This window comes from Canis aureus, chromosome 35 (genome assembly GCF_053574225.1).
Source record: "Canis aureus isolate CA01 chromosome 35, VMU_Caureus_v.1.0, whole genome shotgun sequence".
Taxonomy (NCBI): domain Eukaryota; kingdom Metazoa; phylum Chordata; class Mammalia; order Carnivora; family Canidae; genus Canis; species Canis aureus.
Window position 1 is genome coordinate 25834824 of NC_135645.1, and position 15866 is coordinate 25850689.

General features: G+C 45.5%; 2 long non-coding RNA genes across 3 annotated transcripts; one reads left to right on the top strand and one right to left on the bottom strand.

Annotated features, from left to right (window-relative positions):
• Nucleotides 1–3319: 3319 nt before the first annotated feature.
• On the bottom strand, nt 3320–4590 carry LOC144305128 (uncharacterized). The gene is made up of 2 exons (XR_013372144.1): nt 4209–4590; nt 3320–4044 (listed from the first exon to the last, which is right to left on the bottom strand). It is a non-coding gene; the product is annotated as an uncharacterized LOC144305128 (long non-coding RNA).
• Nucleotides 4591–7468: 2878 nt separating this feature from the next.
• Nucleotides 7469–15537, top strand: LOC144305245 (uncharacterized). 2 transcript variants are annotated; one of them, XR_013372299.1, is made up of 5 exons: nt 7469–7803; nt 9364–9438; nt 9919–10139; nt 13307–13427; nt 14732–15537. It is a non-coding gene; the product is annotated as an uncharacterized LOC144305245 (long non-coding RNA). The 2 variants fall into 2 exon arrangements; XR_013372300.1 differs by having other exon boundaries at nt 7469–7717.
• The last annotated feature ends 329 nt before the right edge of the window (nt 15538–15866 follow it).

Sequence of the window (15866 nt, forward strand, 5' to 3'; positions counted from 1 at the left end):
TTTTTTGCTCTTGTCAATAGAAACCCAAGTCTTTCCAGGAGTCAGTGGGCCATAAACCTCACGGGAGGCTGGGCGTCCCCCCAACCCCAGGGGTACAGGCCAGGATGGGTCTGAGCCAAGCGTGGTAACTGACCGCTGCCCTTGCTGCTATTTAGGTCAGGAATGGGCATCTGCGACCCAATTCTTGCCAACGAGACAGGAGAAGAAGGCTTTTGGAAAAGTCTTCATCTCTTCAAAAGATCCGTGGGGGAAGTGAGCGGCCTCTTTCTCTGTTCCAGCTGTGAGGCATCTCCGCATGAGGATGTGACGCCCGGAGATGTGGCATCTGATGCGAGAGGCAGAGGACGCAGCTGAGGACAGGGCTAACGTCTGAGGAAGGCAGGACAGAAAGAAAGGGTCTGGACCCTTGACGAGGGGACGAGCTACTAGGTGATCCAGCCCTGGAGTCCCCAGGGAGCATATCACCCATTACGTTGACACATAATAGAGTCACACGTGCTCAGTGTCCCAGCGGGTCGCATCTTTCCTTCCTCCAGCCCCGAGAGCTCCCTGCACATCACACCCGACGGTGCGGGCTCAGACTCTCCGTTGGTCTTAATCCCAATGCTGGCTTGGGGAGTGAATTTTGGGTGAAGATGACTGACCTGATTTTCTGGTGGGAGATTCTGCTAGGCACATTTTGGGTTCATTTTTTATTCTCTATGGATCCTCACCTTTGTCCTTTGGCTCCCGTCGCATCCTTAAAGTGCTACGTACTCACCCCGCCAGTTACAGTTAACGCTGCAGGGGGTCCGGGGAGGGGACAGGTTGCCTGCATTAGCGGACTCCCTTCCAGAATGAATCCCTGCCTGAGTACAAGAGCAACTTGCTAATTCCTAAAATATCGACAATCCTGTGGTGTCAACCTGCGCAAGCCCTGCGCTAACCTCCCCACATACCGATAAACCGATGCACCTGCTACTGCAAGAATTCAACCGAGAGATGGTCAGGAAACTATGTCAACAGCGACAGCAAATTACGGGGGGGCCGCAGCAAAGGATTGTTTGGTAAATGTTCTTCCCTTGTGTGGAAGAGAGAATGGCCCCTGATTTCTGTTAAATGTGATTTTTGGACCGTATACCCCTAAGGCCCTTATAATCTTCTCAGGCTTCTCACTTCATTTCCTCTACTCCCGGCTCCATCTCCTCCTCCTTTGGAATCAGGATGAGTTGAAGCAGGTTGCTGGCCCAGTTTAGGTTCTGGAAAGGGACAGCTCCTCGGGGATAACGGTGACATGCTTTTCTCTTCTCACCCCGCTTCTCTTTATAGATTTTACAGGACCCGTGCCTGCATGTACAGCCGGAAAAAAAAAAAAAGTTTCATTTTGAGGCACATCCTCGCCAACGCTTGTTGAGAATATCGATAAAGGACTGCACGTGCGTAAGGATCCTTTCTTTAAAAGCTGGACGGAGCGAGAAAAATCCGATCTGTGGCCCCCAAGTCTGGTGAAGGACGTCAGCGCAATCGAACTTCAGTGACAAAGTCTGAGCCAACAAAAAGACCAAGTGTTTCCATTTCTCGCAGACCTGCTCTGGTTAGAAGGGGATGGTCCCCACAGGTCTGCAGCTTCAACCAGCCTTACGGAGTTTACAGGGCTAAAGTGCATAATGATATTTTCTTTTTATATATATATATTTTTTTCTTATTTTCTGTATCTGTGGACAGCCTTTGGGCCCCCGCTGACTGTGTAATGCTGTAACTTATAATAAGAAATACAGGGGTCCCCCGCTATGGGAAAGTAGAGCACTGCTCTGAAAGCTTTCATAGACCGAGATTTACATGAAAATATTTTTTGAGCATCCCCAAGCCCCCGAACGAACCCTCTCTTACGGCTTCCCCAGTACCCTCGGGCCGACCTGCTGGCCGGGGCCAGGGCGCAGGTGCTCAGGGACAGGCTCCGGGCCGCCGCCTACTGCCCGATGCTCAGCGCCCAGCCGGGGGGCCTCCCCGCCGCGCCCTCCGTGCTGCCTCCGTGGGGCTCCGCACAAAACAAATGCTGGGCCCGATTTTCACTTGGGTAGAAGTGAGATCTGAAAGCGAGAATCCTCTTCAGAGGGTATGCGGTTAGGGGGAACAGGTATGGGGGGGGGGTCATCGGCAGCGCTTTCCTAAGAGCGAAGCGCCCTAACTGAGACTTTCGAGTTGTGGGAAACCATGTATGTATGGCAGGTCTGGGGCCCATTTCTGGAAACCCTTGGACTTTCCTAAGGGTCCAGAGGGACAAGGGTATCTCTTGTTATATTCATGAGATGACTTTAGGCCTGAACCTAAGGAGGAGCCTGGTGCCTGGGCAACCCGGTGAGGGAGGGTTGGAAGTTTCAGTCCTACACCCCGACCTCCTGGGAGGAGGGGAGATGGCTCGAGACGGGTTCCATCCCCAGTGACCCGTGACTCCATCAATCATGCCTACTCGAGGCAGCCTCCCTAAATCCCCAGAGGCTGAGGTTGGGGGCAGGGGGAGAGCTTCCAGGTTGGTGACTATCATGGAGATTGGGGGAGGGCGATGTGCTTGGCCTTAGAGGCTCCGCACCCTTTGCCCATACCTCGCCCGGTGCATGTCTTCTCTCTGGTCCTGAACCGTACTTACCCTTTTATAACAAACTGGCAGTCTAGGAAGTAAAAGGTTTCTCTGAGTTCCATGAGAGGCTCTAGCTAACTTACTACTGGAACCCAAAGGGGACATCGTTGGAACCCCCAGGCTACAGCTGGCGGGTCAGGAGCACAGATGACCAAGCTGGACTTGCCATTGGTGCATGAAGTGGGGACATGGGGGCCGTCTTGCAGGACTTGGCCCTTCACCTGTCACATCTGAACCTGTCTCCTCTTGCTTAGTGGTGCTTTTTTATTTTTTCCGAACTATCTCGAGATAGGACTAGGTAATAATACTGTACCTGCCCAATTTATTTTCAAAAAAATTTTTTAGAGAGCAAGGATGTCCGTAGACACATACAAGTGCCAGATTAAAAGCTTTAGAGACCCAAAGCCCCCAAATGTTATGAAGCCCATTCTCAATATACAATTCTGTAGGGGACCCCTGGGTGGCTCCGTTGGTTAAGCATCCAGCTCTTGGATTTCAGCCTCAGGTCATGATCTCAGGGTGGTGAGATTGAGCCCTGCCTTGGGCTCCATGGTCAGCGCAGAGTCTGCTTGAGATTCTCTCTCCTTCTTCGTCTGCCCCTCCCACTGCTTGAGCACACATGCACGCATGCTCTCTCTCTCCAATAAATAATATATATAAAATATATATGCAATTCTATATAAAAATAATACCAGGCCAATGTAAGTGGAACGGAGGCCAGCAAGATCCTAATTTTATTTTCACATGACTTCTATAGTATACGAATATAAGCGCATGTCAACATGTTTAAAAAAATGTTTGGTATGTCTGTTTTTCTGGTGCCCCAAGAATGTGCTTCATCTGCCTCTGGATAATTAAGTCCCAGTTGAGGACCTACGTGTGGGAAGCTCCGTGCTTGGTGCTAGATGATGCAATTGAGTAGTTTGATGGTGAGTGAGTGACGGCCTTCTTAATTAATTCTGAAGGTCATCAGAAACGGTTTCTCTGAGGAGGGAACTTGTAAGTGGAGGCCCACAGAGCAGATGTTTCCAAGCTGTGGAAAGATCGGTAGAAGAAGCCATCCGAGAGGAAGTGAAAAAGCGGGACAGGATCCTGGAAATCCAGTAATTCCCCAGCGACACAGACGTAACATCAGCTGATTTTCGCAGTGTGTTTCCTGCCGTGGAGGCGGCGAGAACAGAGTGTTCCAAGGACCCCGGGAGGGACAGGTTCCTCAGAGCTGGGACTGGGAGGCAAGGGGGGGGCAGCGAGGGGACACCTGCTGGGGCTCTACTCCGGCTCCTGCACCAGGCCAGCCCAGGCCACCCGGGGAATCTGTTTTTGACAAGCACGTGGCGCCCGGGAAGACGGTCTGACATCCTTGGTGGAGAGGACAGGCCCTGGAGTCATGATGCCGTGGATACATGTCCGAGTGTCACCTTCTTCGCCTGTGACATGGGAGTAACAGCACAGTCTTGCCCTGTCCCGGGGTGACCAGCGGGGGGGCAGAGTGGGGTCTTCTGGCCCAGTTCCTCCTGTCGGGCGCTTGTGACCGGATAAGGACAGGACCCAGGTGTCGCAGAGCTCACGTGACACCATCTCAGACTCTTACCTTGGAAGAGAAGGGACAGCGGCCGGGTGACCCTGTCCGGATGGGCCGGGGCTGGGGTGGGAGCCGGTTCCCAGGGGCGGGAGGGCAGTGAACAGCTGCGGGGTGGTCCTCCGTCTGTAGGAAACAGCTGGCTGGGCCTCTCTTTGTGTTTCTTTTTCTTTTTTCTCACTTCCTCTTTTCAAGTGCAAATTGTATGAAGTCTTTCCCACCCTAAGATCCAAGCCTCGTCCTCCACTAAATCAAGGGCGGGGAGGAAAACCCCAGAAAAATGAGGGAGTTAGTTGCACTGAGTTTGCAGAGGGCGGCCAGGACTGGGGGGGTAACGGGGCCCAGATCCCTCCTGCGGGCCACACAGCCTGCAAAGTGCTGCCAGCAGCCAACGGGCTGGTCCCTTCCGACTGGTCTGATGAGCCTGAGGACAGGGGAGGCAGTGGTGTCCACCCCCAGCCCCCCACACCCCCAACCCCCTTAACTATAACATTGCTCATCTCATCCTAAACTATCTACCCAGAAACCAACACCCAGCTCGCTTGCAGATGGGCACCCGAGGAATCATTTTGTAGGAAATGGTTTACCAGGGTCGATTTATTTGTAGAAAAGATATTATGAGAAACCACCTGCCTTCCTAAGCTCCCATCAGCTCCACATATATGTGTGATGATGGAAATTCCTTTTTTTTGGGGGGGGGGGGATGATTTCTTTTTAAATCCTACCTGCCTTCCTGAGCTGCGGTGGAGTAACAAATTCCGTTCCCAGTTGTTGTAGTGACACAAGGAATGGGTTTCAGATTTTGCACCTTGTGGAACGAGGACGGGCAGCAGGACGCTGTGTAGGAAGGAGCCCCTCACACACGGCCTCCTGCCCTCCAGAGACAGTGAGGAGCAAGAGTCAGAGGATCGTGGCTTTGGGCTCAGCCAGGCCCGGATCCAGATTCCTGGCGTGCCCAGTGCTAGCCGGCTCCTGGAACAAGATACCTTTGCTCTGGGACTTTTCTTGATCTGTTACCTGCCAGTCACTCCTCTCCTCTCTGAGCTGATAGCAACAATAAACAATCATTCCCTTGGCTCTCAGTTTGGGCCTGTGACCAGTTATCTGATCGTCTCACCTCCTGAAGGCTCAGATAGTCTTCGTATTGTGAAAGCAGGTAAGGTTTAACAGCAAGCAAAGCTTTTAAACCAACCTGTCTCAGTTCAAAGCAAACCAACCACTTTGTATAACTGGGATGTACGTATAGGTGTCTCTCTCTGGGCACCTTTTTACGTATCTTTTATACAGACATTTCTCGATACGTGTATAAATCTATCTGTATATAAAATGTGTGCTAAGGCCAAGAGCATTCAAGTTTTTGTATTTAGTCAGTGTTCAAGGGCTGGTTCTGGAAAGACAGGACTTCCTGTATTTCGCAGTATGATTCTTTTATCCGGGTATGAAATCACTTGTCGAGTAGCAAGCCTGTCTGGGCAAAAGTTCCGGACCAATAAAGAAAAATAAAAAGTAGTTGCAGTGCAGAATTTAAAATGATCAGTTGAACCCATATGTGTTACAACTCATATTTTTTTGTTTTTTTTGTTCTAATCTCATATTTTATTTATTTTTTTAAAGATTTTATTTATTTATTCATGAGAGACACAGAGAGAGAAAGAGAGACAGAGACACAGGGAGAGGGAGAAGCAGGCTCCCTGAGGGGAGCCCGATCTACGTGGGACTCGATCCTGGGACTCCAGGATCACGCCCTGGGCCAAAGGCAGACACTCAACCACTGAGACACCCAGGCTTCCCTCTCGTCTCATATTTTAAGAATCCTTCAAGTATGTATATGCATATAGATGCCATAGACACATCCCACACACACACACACACACACACGTCTATGCAGCAGGCCCTAAGCTCTTGCAAGGTATTATCTGATGTAGTTCTCACAGCAGCCCTGATGCTCAGAAAAGTGAAGTCTCTTCTTAGAGTTTGACGACATCAAATTTTGGTGCAGCGGCAGAGAAAAATATCCTCAATTATTTGAAAAGGAGGTTAAAAATGCCTCTTTCATTTTCAATTACTCATCTGTGCGAGGCTGCAGTTTCTTCATGTATTTCAACCAAAACAATATACAGCGACAGACTGAAGTCATGGACAGATGAGAATCCAGATGCCTGTTAAGCTAAACACTAAAGAGATTTGCAAATATGTGAAATGGTGTTGCTCAGATCACAGCCTTTTTTCATTTTTGTTTCGGAAAGGATAATTATTTTGCATAGTTTTACATTATGATAACATGTAGGGGGCTTATTTTTGTCATTTTAGGAGCATTACTAAATAAATGATAAAACATTTCAATGTTTTCACCAATAAATAACTATATTTAAAAAATAAAACAAGAAGGATGCCACATTATGCCCAAGAGTCAGGGGAATTAGACAAAATGATTCTGTGAGCTTCCCTCCACCTTGAAGTTTTCACGATTCTAAAATTCTTGTTTATTGATAACTCCGGTTAAACCTGTTGGAGGCTTAGGCATCAATAAAAAGCCCACATTAAAGCCAATGTGCTGGCTCATGTTTTTCTCAGAAGACTGAACCCCACACACCACGCACCGCCACCTGCTACAAAGCTTCCAGAGAACACAGTACATGTCAGCCGGGGTGAGCTCCACCTGCTTAGCTCACAGACGAAACGTGGTCGTACCTTTGGGGACATGTGAGTGAGGGTGTATCAGGGCAATTGATTATTTTTTTTCTGCATCGAAAGCAGAAGCATAGGGATAGAAGGCAGACGTAAAGGGTGACGGGACACATTAGAAGACATTGAACGATTAACATCAACTCAATTCTGAACATCTTTTTTTTTTTTAAGATTTTATTTATTTATTTGACTGGGAGAGAAGAGGGAAAGAGAGAGAGAGAAAGCACAAGCGAGGGGAGCGGTAGGGAGACCGAGAGGGAGAAGCGGACTCCCCACTGAGCAGGTAGGCCCAGGCGGGCCTCGACCCCAGGACCCCGGGATCACGACCTGAGCCGAAGACAGACACTTCACCAACCGAGCCCCCCAGGCGCCCCGATTTCAAACATCTTATTTGGCATTTTATTTATTAGACAAATAATTTATTGAGGTCCAAGATGTGCCTCGTAGCAAACACATATTCACTACTCAGGGGTCTAGAGGAATTTGTTCTTAAGCCCCTGAACACTAACCTCTAGCAGAGCGCTCAGTGAAATGTTTCTCACTTGTTTCCTTTTCCATCTCGGTCCACATCCAGCAATATTTTCTATTCATAATATCGACTCACCAACCTTCATTCCGCACGAGGGATCGCTGATGCCTGCGGTGACCTAGCCCTCGGGAGAGCCAAGCCACGTGGGTTGGCCCACGTCCACACCGTTCCCGCCACAGGTGGGCGGTGGTGCGATGCAGCCGCAGGAAAGGGGTGGCTCCAACAGAGGTGTAGACGCGTGCTGGCCGGCGTGGACGGTGCATGGCGTCCCTTGGGCCTGCGGGGTGCAAGCAGGGAGCTGAAGGTGGGCAAGTCCGCAGACCCGCTGACCCAAGGAGAGGGCGATCGCGGGCGTGGGGAGGACCTGTACGCTGCTGCCTGCAGACAGAGGTTCGGAGGCCTCCTGGGAGTTTTTCCCTTAACTTCTGGTACACGCTCTCTTCCTTCTTTCCCAGGAAGCCTACCTGCTGCAGGGACCTAGGGGCACATCTCTTGAGGCCCCGTGATTGGGCCTCACTGATGCCTTCATGCGGAGGCCTTCCCCTGCCTTCTCCGGGGGGGTATTTACTCCCACTGACTACTCGCTTCTCAAGGCCCTGCTCTGAGAGGCCCTTCCAGGCAGGACCCTCCTTTCTTTGGCTCCCGTGCCATGCGCTCACCTTTAACAGCCGTCTGTCCTTGTAGTCTCAGCGGGCCGTGCTCGTCTTGGCCCCTCGGGTGTCCTCAAGCATCCGGGCATCAAGGACTCTGACCCTTGTTAGGGGAGTCAATGACCTGGTTCTGACACTCAGGAGATCAGTTTCGGCTCCAAGGACCAATTTAATACTAATCTGACACCACCTCTTATAGCTTCTGAGCAAAGTGGGTTTTCCTAGTGTCAGAAAACCCTGGAGAAAAGTAGTGACCGTCACCTGCGCAGCCAAGCGTTTTATCCTAGACCTGGGCGTCTGCATGAAAGAAACCGACACCTGTTTCCTGCTTTTTGCCCGCATTCTTCTAGCACCCTCTGTGCTGTCTCTGTGATGGCACGTCCATTTGGGACACTTGAAGGGCAGGCAGGAAGGCTGCGCCCCCAAGCCTCCTCTCGTATGCTCTTCTGATCCCTTTGGCTTTGGGGGCTGGGTAATTCTTCGTTGTGGAGGGCTGTCCTGTGCTTTGCCGGGTGTTCAGCGGCATCTCTGCCTCTACTCAGTAGATCCTAGTGGATATCGATTGTGCAACCCAGACTATCCCCAGGCATTGGGGATCAAATCCCCTCTGTAGGATTGACTGAACCGCTCCTGGATGGAAACTACTGCTTTAGGTCAAGATTGCTTTAGGTCCTCCCTTATAAATCCCTCCCCCCCTCCACCCCTTTCAGCCTTCTTTCTCTTCCTTTTCCCCCTTCCTCATCTTTTTTTTTTTTTTTTTTTTTTTTGCCAAATGTCATCATAATTTTCCCTTCACCCTTAGCAACTCTTCTCAGGGAAAATGAGTTTACTATTCTCTCAGGAAATAGAACATGTGAAGTCATTATTGATCACTAATGACTTAGGGTGACCAGACACCCCAATCGACAGAGAGTGTAGAACTTTCTGGGATGTGAAAACTCTACTGCTAAAATTAGAGAAATCTTGCGCAAACCAGAATGACTTGGTGTTCAACCCTTTTGACCTCTGGCCCATGTGGTTCCGTCTGTGTATAAAGTCTCATCCACAGAAGTCCAGACCAAATATCTGTTAGTTATAAAAATGGAATTACAGTCTAACTTTTGTGCTTTAAAAATGTGTTAAGGCTGATTATTTGACACCCTCCTGCCAGCAATCTCTCTTACGGTTTCCCCCCTCTTCCCGATGACCTTAGACCCACACCACACCAGCACCTTTCTTCTGTCCTAAATTTCCAAAATCCTCTTATCTCTTTGTTTTGAGGATTAGCTTAACCTCTTTCCTTCTTCCTCTTGCCTCACAGGTTCTCCCTCCATCGCCACCTTTCACCATAAATTCCAGGAACTGACTTGGCAGTGCCCGAGAAGACATTCCCCGGGTGGGTGGACAGGTAGTGGAGGAGAATTGCGTGGTTCTGAGTCATCATGGGCTGCCAGGACGGAAGGACAACCTGGGAATCCTTTACATGTAGTGTCACGTACATATCAGTTTATGAGCTGCTGCCTAATAAGAATAGCAAGAAAGTAGAAGCAGAGGAATGAGGAGCCCCTAACAGCTGAATTTTGTTGGGATGTGAGGTTGGAAAAGGGAAGATAGACGCAGGTAGAGTTCTGCCCAGAGTAGCTGTGGGGAGGGTCTCAGGCTGCTAGGCCTCATTCCTGACAACTTAGCCAGGGTCAGAGGTCAAGAGTAAGGGCCTTCATGGGGAGTACAGTCTGCTGGCTGTTTCAGATCCTTGGATAAAGCCAGTGTCATGTTCTCCTGGTTAGACTTTTCTCTTCAGCTCCTTTCTCCCCAACAGGGAGTCCTTTTAAACCTGGATCCCATTCAGCCAACTAATAGTGTGTCTTTCCTCCAGATGTCTCAAGGTCACTCCCCACCACCACATAATCTTTTCTTTAGCAAAAGTGTTCTAAAACCCAAGACATAAGCTCTGAAAGGAAAATATCAGACCCCAAGGTTGCCGCCGTAATATCAAATGCCCGTGCAGTTAAAGGAAGATGAAGACCCTTCTGGCGTATGGGAGTGGTTGAGAGAAGGAGACAGAAGGAATGCCGGGCTCTACTCTGTGAACCTAAGGTGCTGTTGCATTTCCTACAGATAAACGGTTTCCCAGATAGCTCTCGTGATTCATATTTTCAATGCCATGAAATTTGAATTATTTGCTTCACTTACAGAAATCCTTTTCTTCTATTTGGGGCAAAAGATCAAAGCATCTGGAAGAGGAAGAAGGAACCGACTGCAGACAAGGGCATGCATTTCTATTTATGGTATTTAAGTTCTGTAGAATGACTGAAATCACTTTCATGTTTCAGGCTCATAATGACTCAGCTCTTCCTGTACCAGTAAATGTAATTTTTAATGAACCTTGCCCTGCCTTTCCCAGAGGCAGATAATGCTTTTTATTTTATTAAATCCAGTTCAATAAGCAAGAGCTTCTGTCTGTTGAATCCCTGAATGGGTTGAGTATGGTATGCGCTTTTCATTTTAATGTGCATTTAACATTTATTAAGGAATTATTATATTATCTCTCTAGCCAGAGTCTTCCCTAACAACCCTGTATTGCACACGTTCTGGAAATGTATTATCCCTTTGGGGTCTGTATTACTTTTCTATTGCTGTTGTGATGAATTACTACTGACGTTGCGGCCAAAACCAACACAGATGTATCATCTTACAGTTCTGGATGTGAGAAGTCTGGAATGAGTTTCATTGGGCTAAAATCAAAGTGTCAGCAGGCTGGCATTGCTTCTGGAGGCTGAATGGGCGAATCTGTTTTCTTGTCTTTTCCAGCATTTAGAGGCCATGCATATTTCTTGGCTTCTGGCCTTTTCCTCCATCTTCAAAATCAGCAGCGTTGAATCTTCAAATCTTTCTGTGACTGACCATCTTCCTCATTCTTCTGCATTTAAAAGGCCACTGTGATCACATTGTTTCCACCGGATATTCCAAGATAACTCACTTACTTGACACTCGGTAGATTGGCAACTCTCACTCCGTCTGTGACTTTAGTTCCCTTTTGCCATGTAACTCACAGGTTCTGGGAATTAGGATGAGGCCATCCTTGGAGGGCCGTTATTTGGGGTTCCCGCTATGCAAGGGGTAGCCCTACGAGACTCCCATCCGTGGTGATCTCTGAGCCTTCTCTCTGTCACCAGAATTGGTCACTCATGAAAACAGAAGCACAAAGCCACCAGGGATCTGGAGATGCATTTGGGCAAATACTGGCTTTGATTCTTGCTTACCTTTTAGGTTTCCCATTTTATTTATTTATCTTCATTTTATTTCTGGTGTAGTTAACATACAGGGTTATATTGGTTTCAGGGATAAAATATACCGATTCAAAATTCTATACATTACTCAGTGCTCATCGTGATAAGTGTACTCTTAATCCTCCTCCCCTATTTCATCCATCCCCCTGCTCACCTTCCCTCTGGTAACCTTCTCTTTGTTCTCTGTAGTTAAAAGTCTGTGTTTTGGTTTGTCTCTTTGTTCATTTGTTCTGTTTCTTAAATTCCACTAGTGAAATCATACAGTATTTGACTTTCTCTAACTGATTTCACTTAGAATTATACCCTCTAGATCCATCCATGTCATTATGCAAATGGCAAGATTTCATTTTTTGATGGCTGAGTAATATTCCATTATATATATATATAATATACATACACATACACTACCTCTTCTTCATCCATTCCTCTATCAATGAACACTTGGGTTGTTTCCATAATTTGGATATTATAAATAATGCTGCAATAAACGTTCAGGTGTATATATGTTTCTGAATTAGTGTTTTTATATTCTTTGGGTAAATACTCACTAGTGGAATTACTGGATTATAAGGTAATTCTATTTTTAATTTTTTGAGGAACTTCCATATTGTTTTCACTTCCTGCTTTTATTTTAATGTTGAATTCATGGGTACCTTCGTTTCCTTGTCATCTCAGAGAAGCATTAAATACATGTAAGACTTTTTTTTCGCAAAGCTTAAATTGTTTTTATAAATTCGGACGTTGAAGATGATAAGTGGTCTGCTGTGCCAGAGATCTTGCAGTTGCTCTTAGGAAATAAAAGTTTGGTCTGGTCTAATAATAATTTACTTCCATTCCTACAAGTATAATGTCTAAACTACAATTTCTTATCCAAGTAGCTACTCCTTTTCTCTCTCTAAATTTGCTTCAAACTTGCAACCTTTAACGGAAAATGGGGCATTTTTAGCTTTGTTTCTTTTCCTTTTCCCTGTTCTTCTATATATGCAGCTGTTGTTTTGAACTCACCCAAGCATAAGGTGTAGAGAGAGAGCTGTTTTGTCTAGATTACTGTTTAATAGAAAATATTTAAATATACACAAATTATTATAATTAATGAGACATTTGCATTTTGCTTCAGTCAGTTGGGAAAATCTTTAAAAGTCCAATTTATATTAATTTAGTAAGATTAAGATTACTTATGAATTTAATTTATATTCATTTAATTTATATTATTTTCTATTAACCATAAAAATATAAAGTACTTATGAATAAGTCTGAAAAAGATGTAGCCAAAATTTATATAATATAAATATATATAATTTCCTAAATTATAAAAATGTATTAAAAGAGACCAAGGAACACCTGAATAATGGAGACATACTTATAGGTAGGAAGGGCCAATTAAAAAAATGTCAATTCTTCCCAGTTTATCTATAGGTTTAATAAAATTTCAATGAAAAATCTCACAGGGGTAGTTTTTTATTTTTCCCTATTGTACTTGATAAACTCATTCACAGAGTTGAACAAAAGGCCCAGAATAGCCAAGACTCTCCTGAAGAAGAAAAAGGTACTTTGGGGGAGACTTGCCTCAGCCGAAATCAAGCTACGTTGAATAACATAGTGTTGAACTGATGCAGACACAGGCAAATAACCACTGGAACAGTCTACAGTGCCCCAAACAGACCCACTGCTATACAGATGCTTGGTTTATGTCAGAGAAAGAATTGAGGACCAGAGGAGAAAGGATGGGATAGTGACAAATCATTCTGTGACATTGGGTGTCTGAATCACGTACTTATGGCTGCATGACAACCTTCCCTGCCTCCAATTATGTGCTTAAAATAATAACCATGTGTTTATTTCATAATTCTTAGGTCAAAAATTGGGGCTGAGACCAATTGGTTGCTTTTCTCATCTGGTTCATTTAGCTCACCCAAGTGCCTCTGAGCAGATAAAAAAAATCAAGCACTCTGGTTCTGCTTTTGTTGGTTGTAGGCTGGAGTGCCAAGGGTGCCTGGGCCACAGACCTCTCATCACACGGCACGAAGCCCTGTATGTTCACGTGGTGGTGGCTGACATGAACAGAAGAAGCAAAAATGTTCTAGGCCTGGAACAGGTATAGCATCCCTTTTGGTACAAACTAATGGTGAAATAAGTCACAGGACTAGTTTAGATCCCAGGAGAAATATATGTATCTTGATGAAAGAAGCTACCAAATATCATAGCCGTTTTTGTAATCTAGGACCATACATCCTTGGGACAAAATAATAATCATTCCTTCCACATATTAGACTCCCAAAATCTCATCTAATTTTGGCATCATGCTAGTGTGGGGTCTTGTGATCTAAATCAGATCAGGTAAGAATCCTCAGATGGGCTCCTCTTATTCTAGAGACCTATACACTAAAAAAAAAAAAACAAACAAACAAAAAAAACACAATGATTATCTGTCCCCAACATACCCAATAACATACAATGATGAAGCAGAGACAAGATCATTACACACTGACATCAAAAAAGGAAAGAAAAAAAAAAAAGGGAAAGGATGTGAAACACATAGCAGCCACTGGTCTATAATGATTCTGAAATCCAGATGGACATCAGGTCTCTCCATTCTGGGAGCAAGAAATATTCCTTGATTAGGTCTAGGTTTATCTCCCTGCTCCATTGCCTCCAAGGCTCTTAACTCCTACCCTCTGAGCTCTTGGTTCTGTCTTCTGGGACATTGTTCCTTTTTTTTTTTTTTTAAGATTTTATTTATTTATTCATGAGAGAAAGAGAGAGAGGCAGAGACACAGGCAGAGGGAGAAGCAGGCTCCATGCAGGGAGCCCGACGTGGGACTCCATCCTGGGTCTCCAGGATCACACCCTGGGCCGAAGGCAGGCACTCAACTGCTGAGCCACCCGGGCTGCCTTGTTCCTTTTCTATAAGGAAAAACCCAAGTTTACAACTAAATAGCTTTCTCTGATTACTTCCTACTGGAAAAAAGCAAGGGTTCCAGTGGCTGTTTTGTAATTTGAGCAATCTTGAATTTTTCATCCCATGTGTGTGGTCCTTTCATCAATACAACCCTCAAAATTTTGTGGTTTTGCTATGAATCTGACTTGAGACTACTTGGTTCAAGAAATACCACACCCACAATTTTTTGGAGATGGAGTTTTGTGGGTCTCTTTGTGGGATAAAATTCTTAAAATTCTTAGACTCAGCCCCCTTCTTTTAGTTGAGAGGGTCTACTAGATATCACCTTAAGTCTTTGAAATATCTTAATAAAGTTTTAATAGCCACATCTGGGTATGATCTTTGGCCCCAGACTTCTTTTGCTTGAAGGATTTTTACTGGCTAAAGTGATTAGAGATGAGAAGCAGTTTCATTTTCTATAAACTTCCTTTAAATTCTTTATCTCCTTTCTTTCTTCCTAGGCAGCTAAATGAAACCAGTCAACACGTTCAACATTTTGCCAGGAACTCATCCTGCAAGGGCTATAAATTCATTAGAAGAAAAAAATATATTTAATCTTCTAAGTTACTGTGGGCCGATTGCTTTTAACTACACGACACATGTTGCCATTTTTCTGGCCAGCTGTAGCAATTTTCTCACCTTTTTTTTTTTTTTTCCAGCAACCACTAAAGTTTACTCACCCTTTTTCTAGTTTCTGCTCCTGGATTCTTAATGTTTTTTTAGTCTCTGCCCAGTTCAGAGACCTGAAGCCACATGTTTCAGGGTGTTTTGTTTTGTTTTATAACAACTCAGTTTTAGGTACTAATTTCTATGTCAGTTTTTACTGTGTACCTAGCCACTTCTAATCTCAGTTAGTAAAAACAATAATCATGTATTATTTTGGAGGTTGATCCTAGGCAGTCTTACTTGTGGTTCCTGGTCAGCGGGCAGGCAGTGACCTCACATATCTGGTGGTTAGCTGGCTTTCATATGGGTACTGAGCCACACATCATCATCCAGCAGCCTAACACAGGCTTTTTTATATGCCAGTGGCTGATGGGTTCCCAAGAGCAGCAAGGGAACAAGCCCCAACATACAACTACTTTTTAAGTCTCTGCTTGTATAATTTTCCCCACTATCTATTTGTCTACATGGTCAAGTCCAGATTCAAGAGACAGAAGAATCCACTTTACCTCTTCATGGGAGTGGCTGCCATAGTCACACTGCAAAGGGGACATGCATACAGGGATGAATAGAATTTGTGGCCATTTCTGCACTTTTGTAATAAGATGAAATAAAAATTAAACATTTTAAAAATAGTAGTGTTTATTTCATATTTTGTATTAGCCATACATCATACTAGTGCATATAAATTCTTTATTGCAGCATTATTTACAGTAGCCAAATTATGGAAGCAGCCCAAGTATCTATGGATAAATGAATACATAGAGAAGATTTGAGAAACACACACACACAGACACACAAGAATATTATTCAGCCATAAAAAAAGAATGAGACTGGGCATCTGGGTGGCTCAGCGGTTTAGCGCTGACTTCAGCCCAGGGCCTGATCCTGGAGACCCGGGATCGAGTCTCACGTGGGGCTCCCTGCATGGAG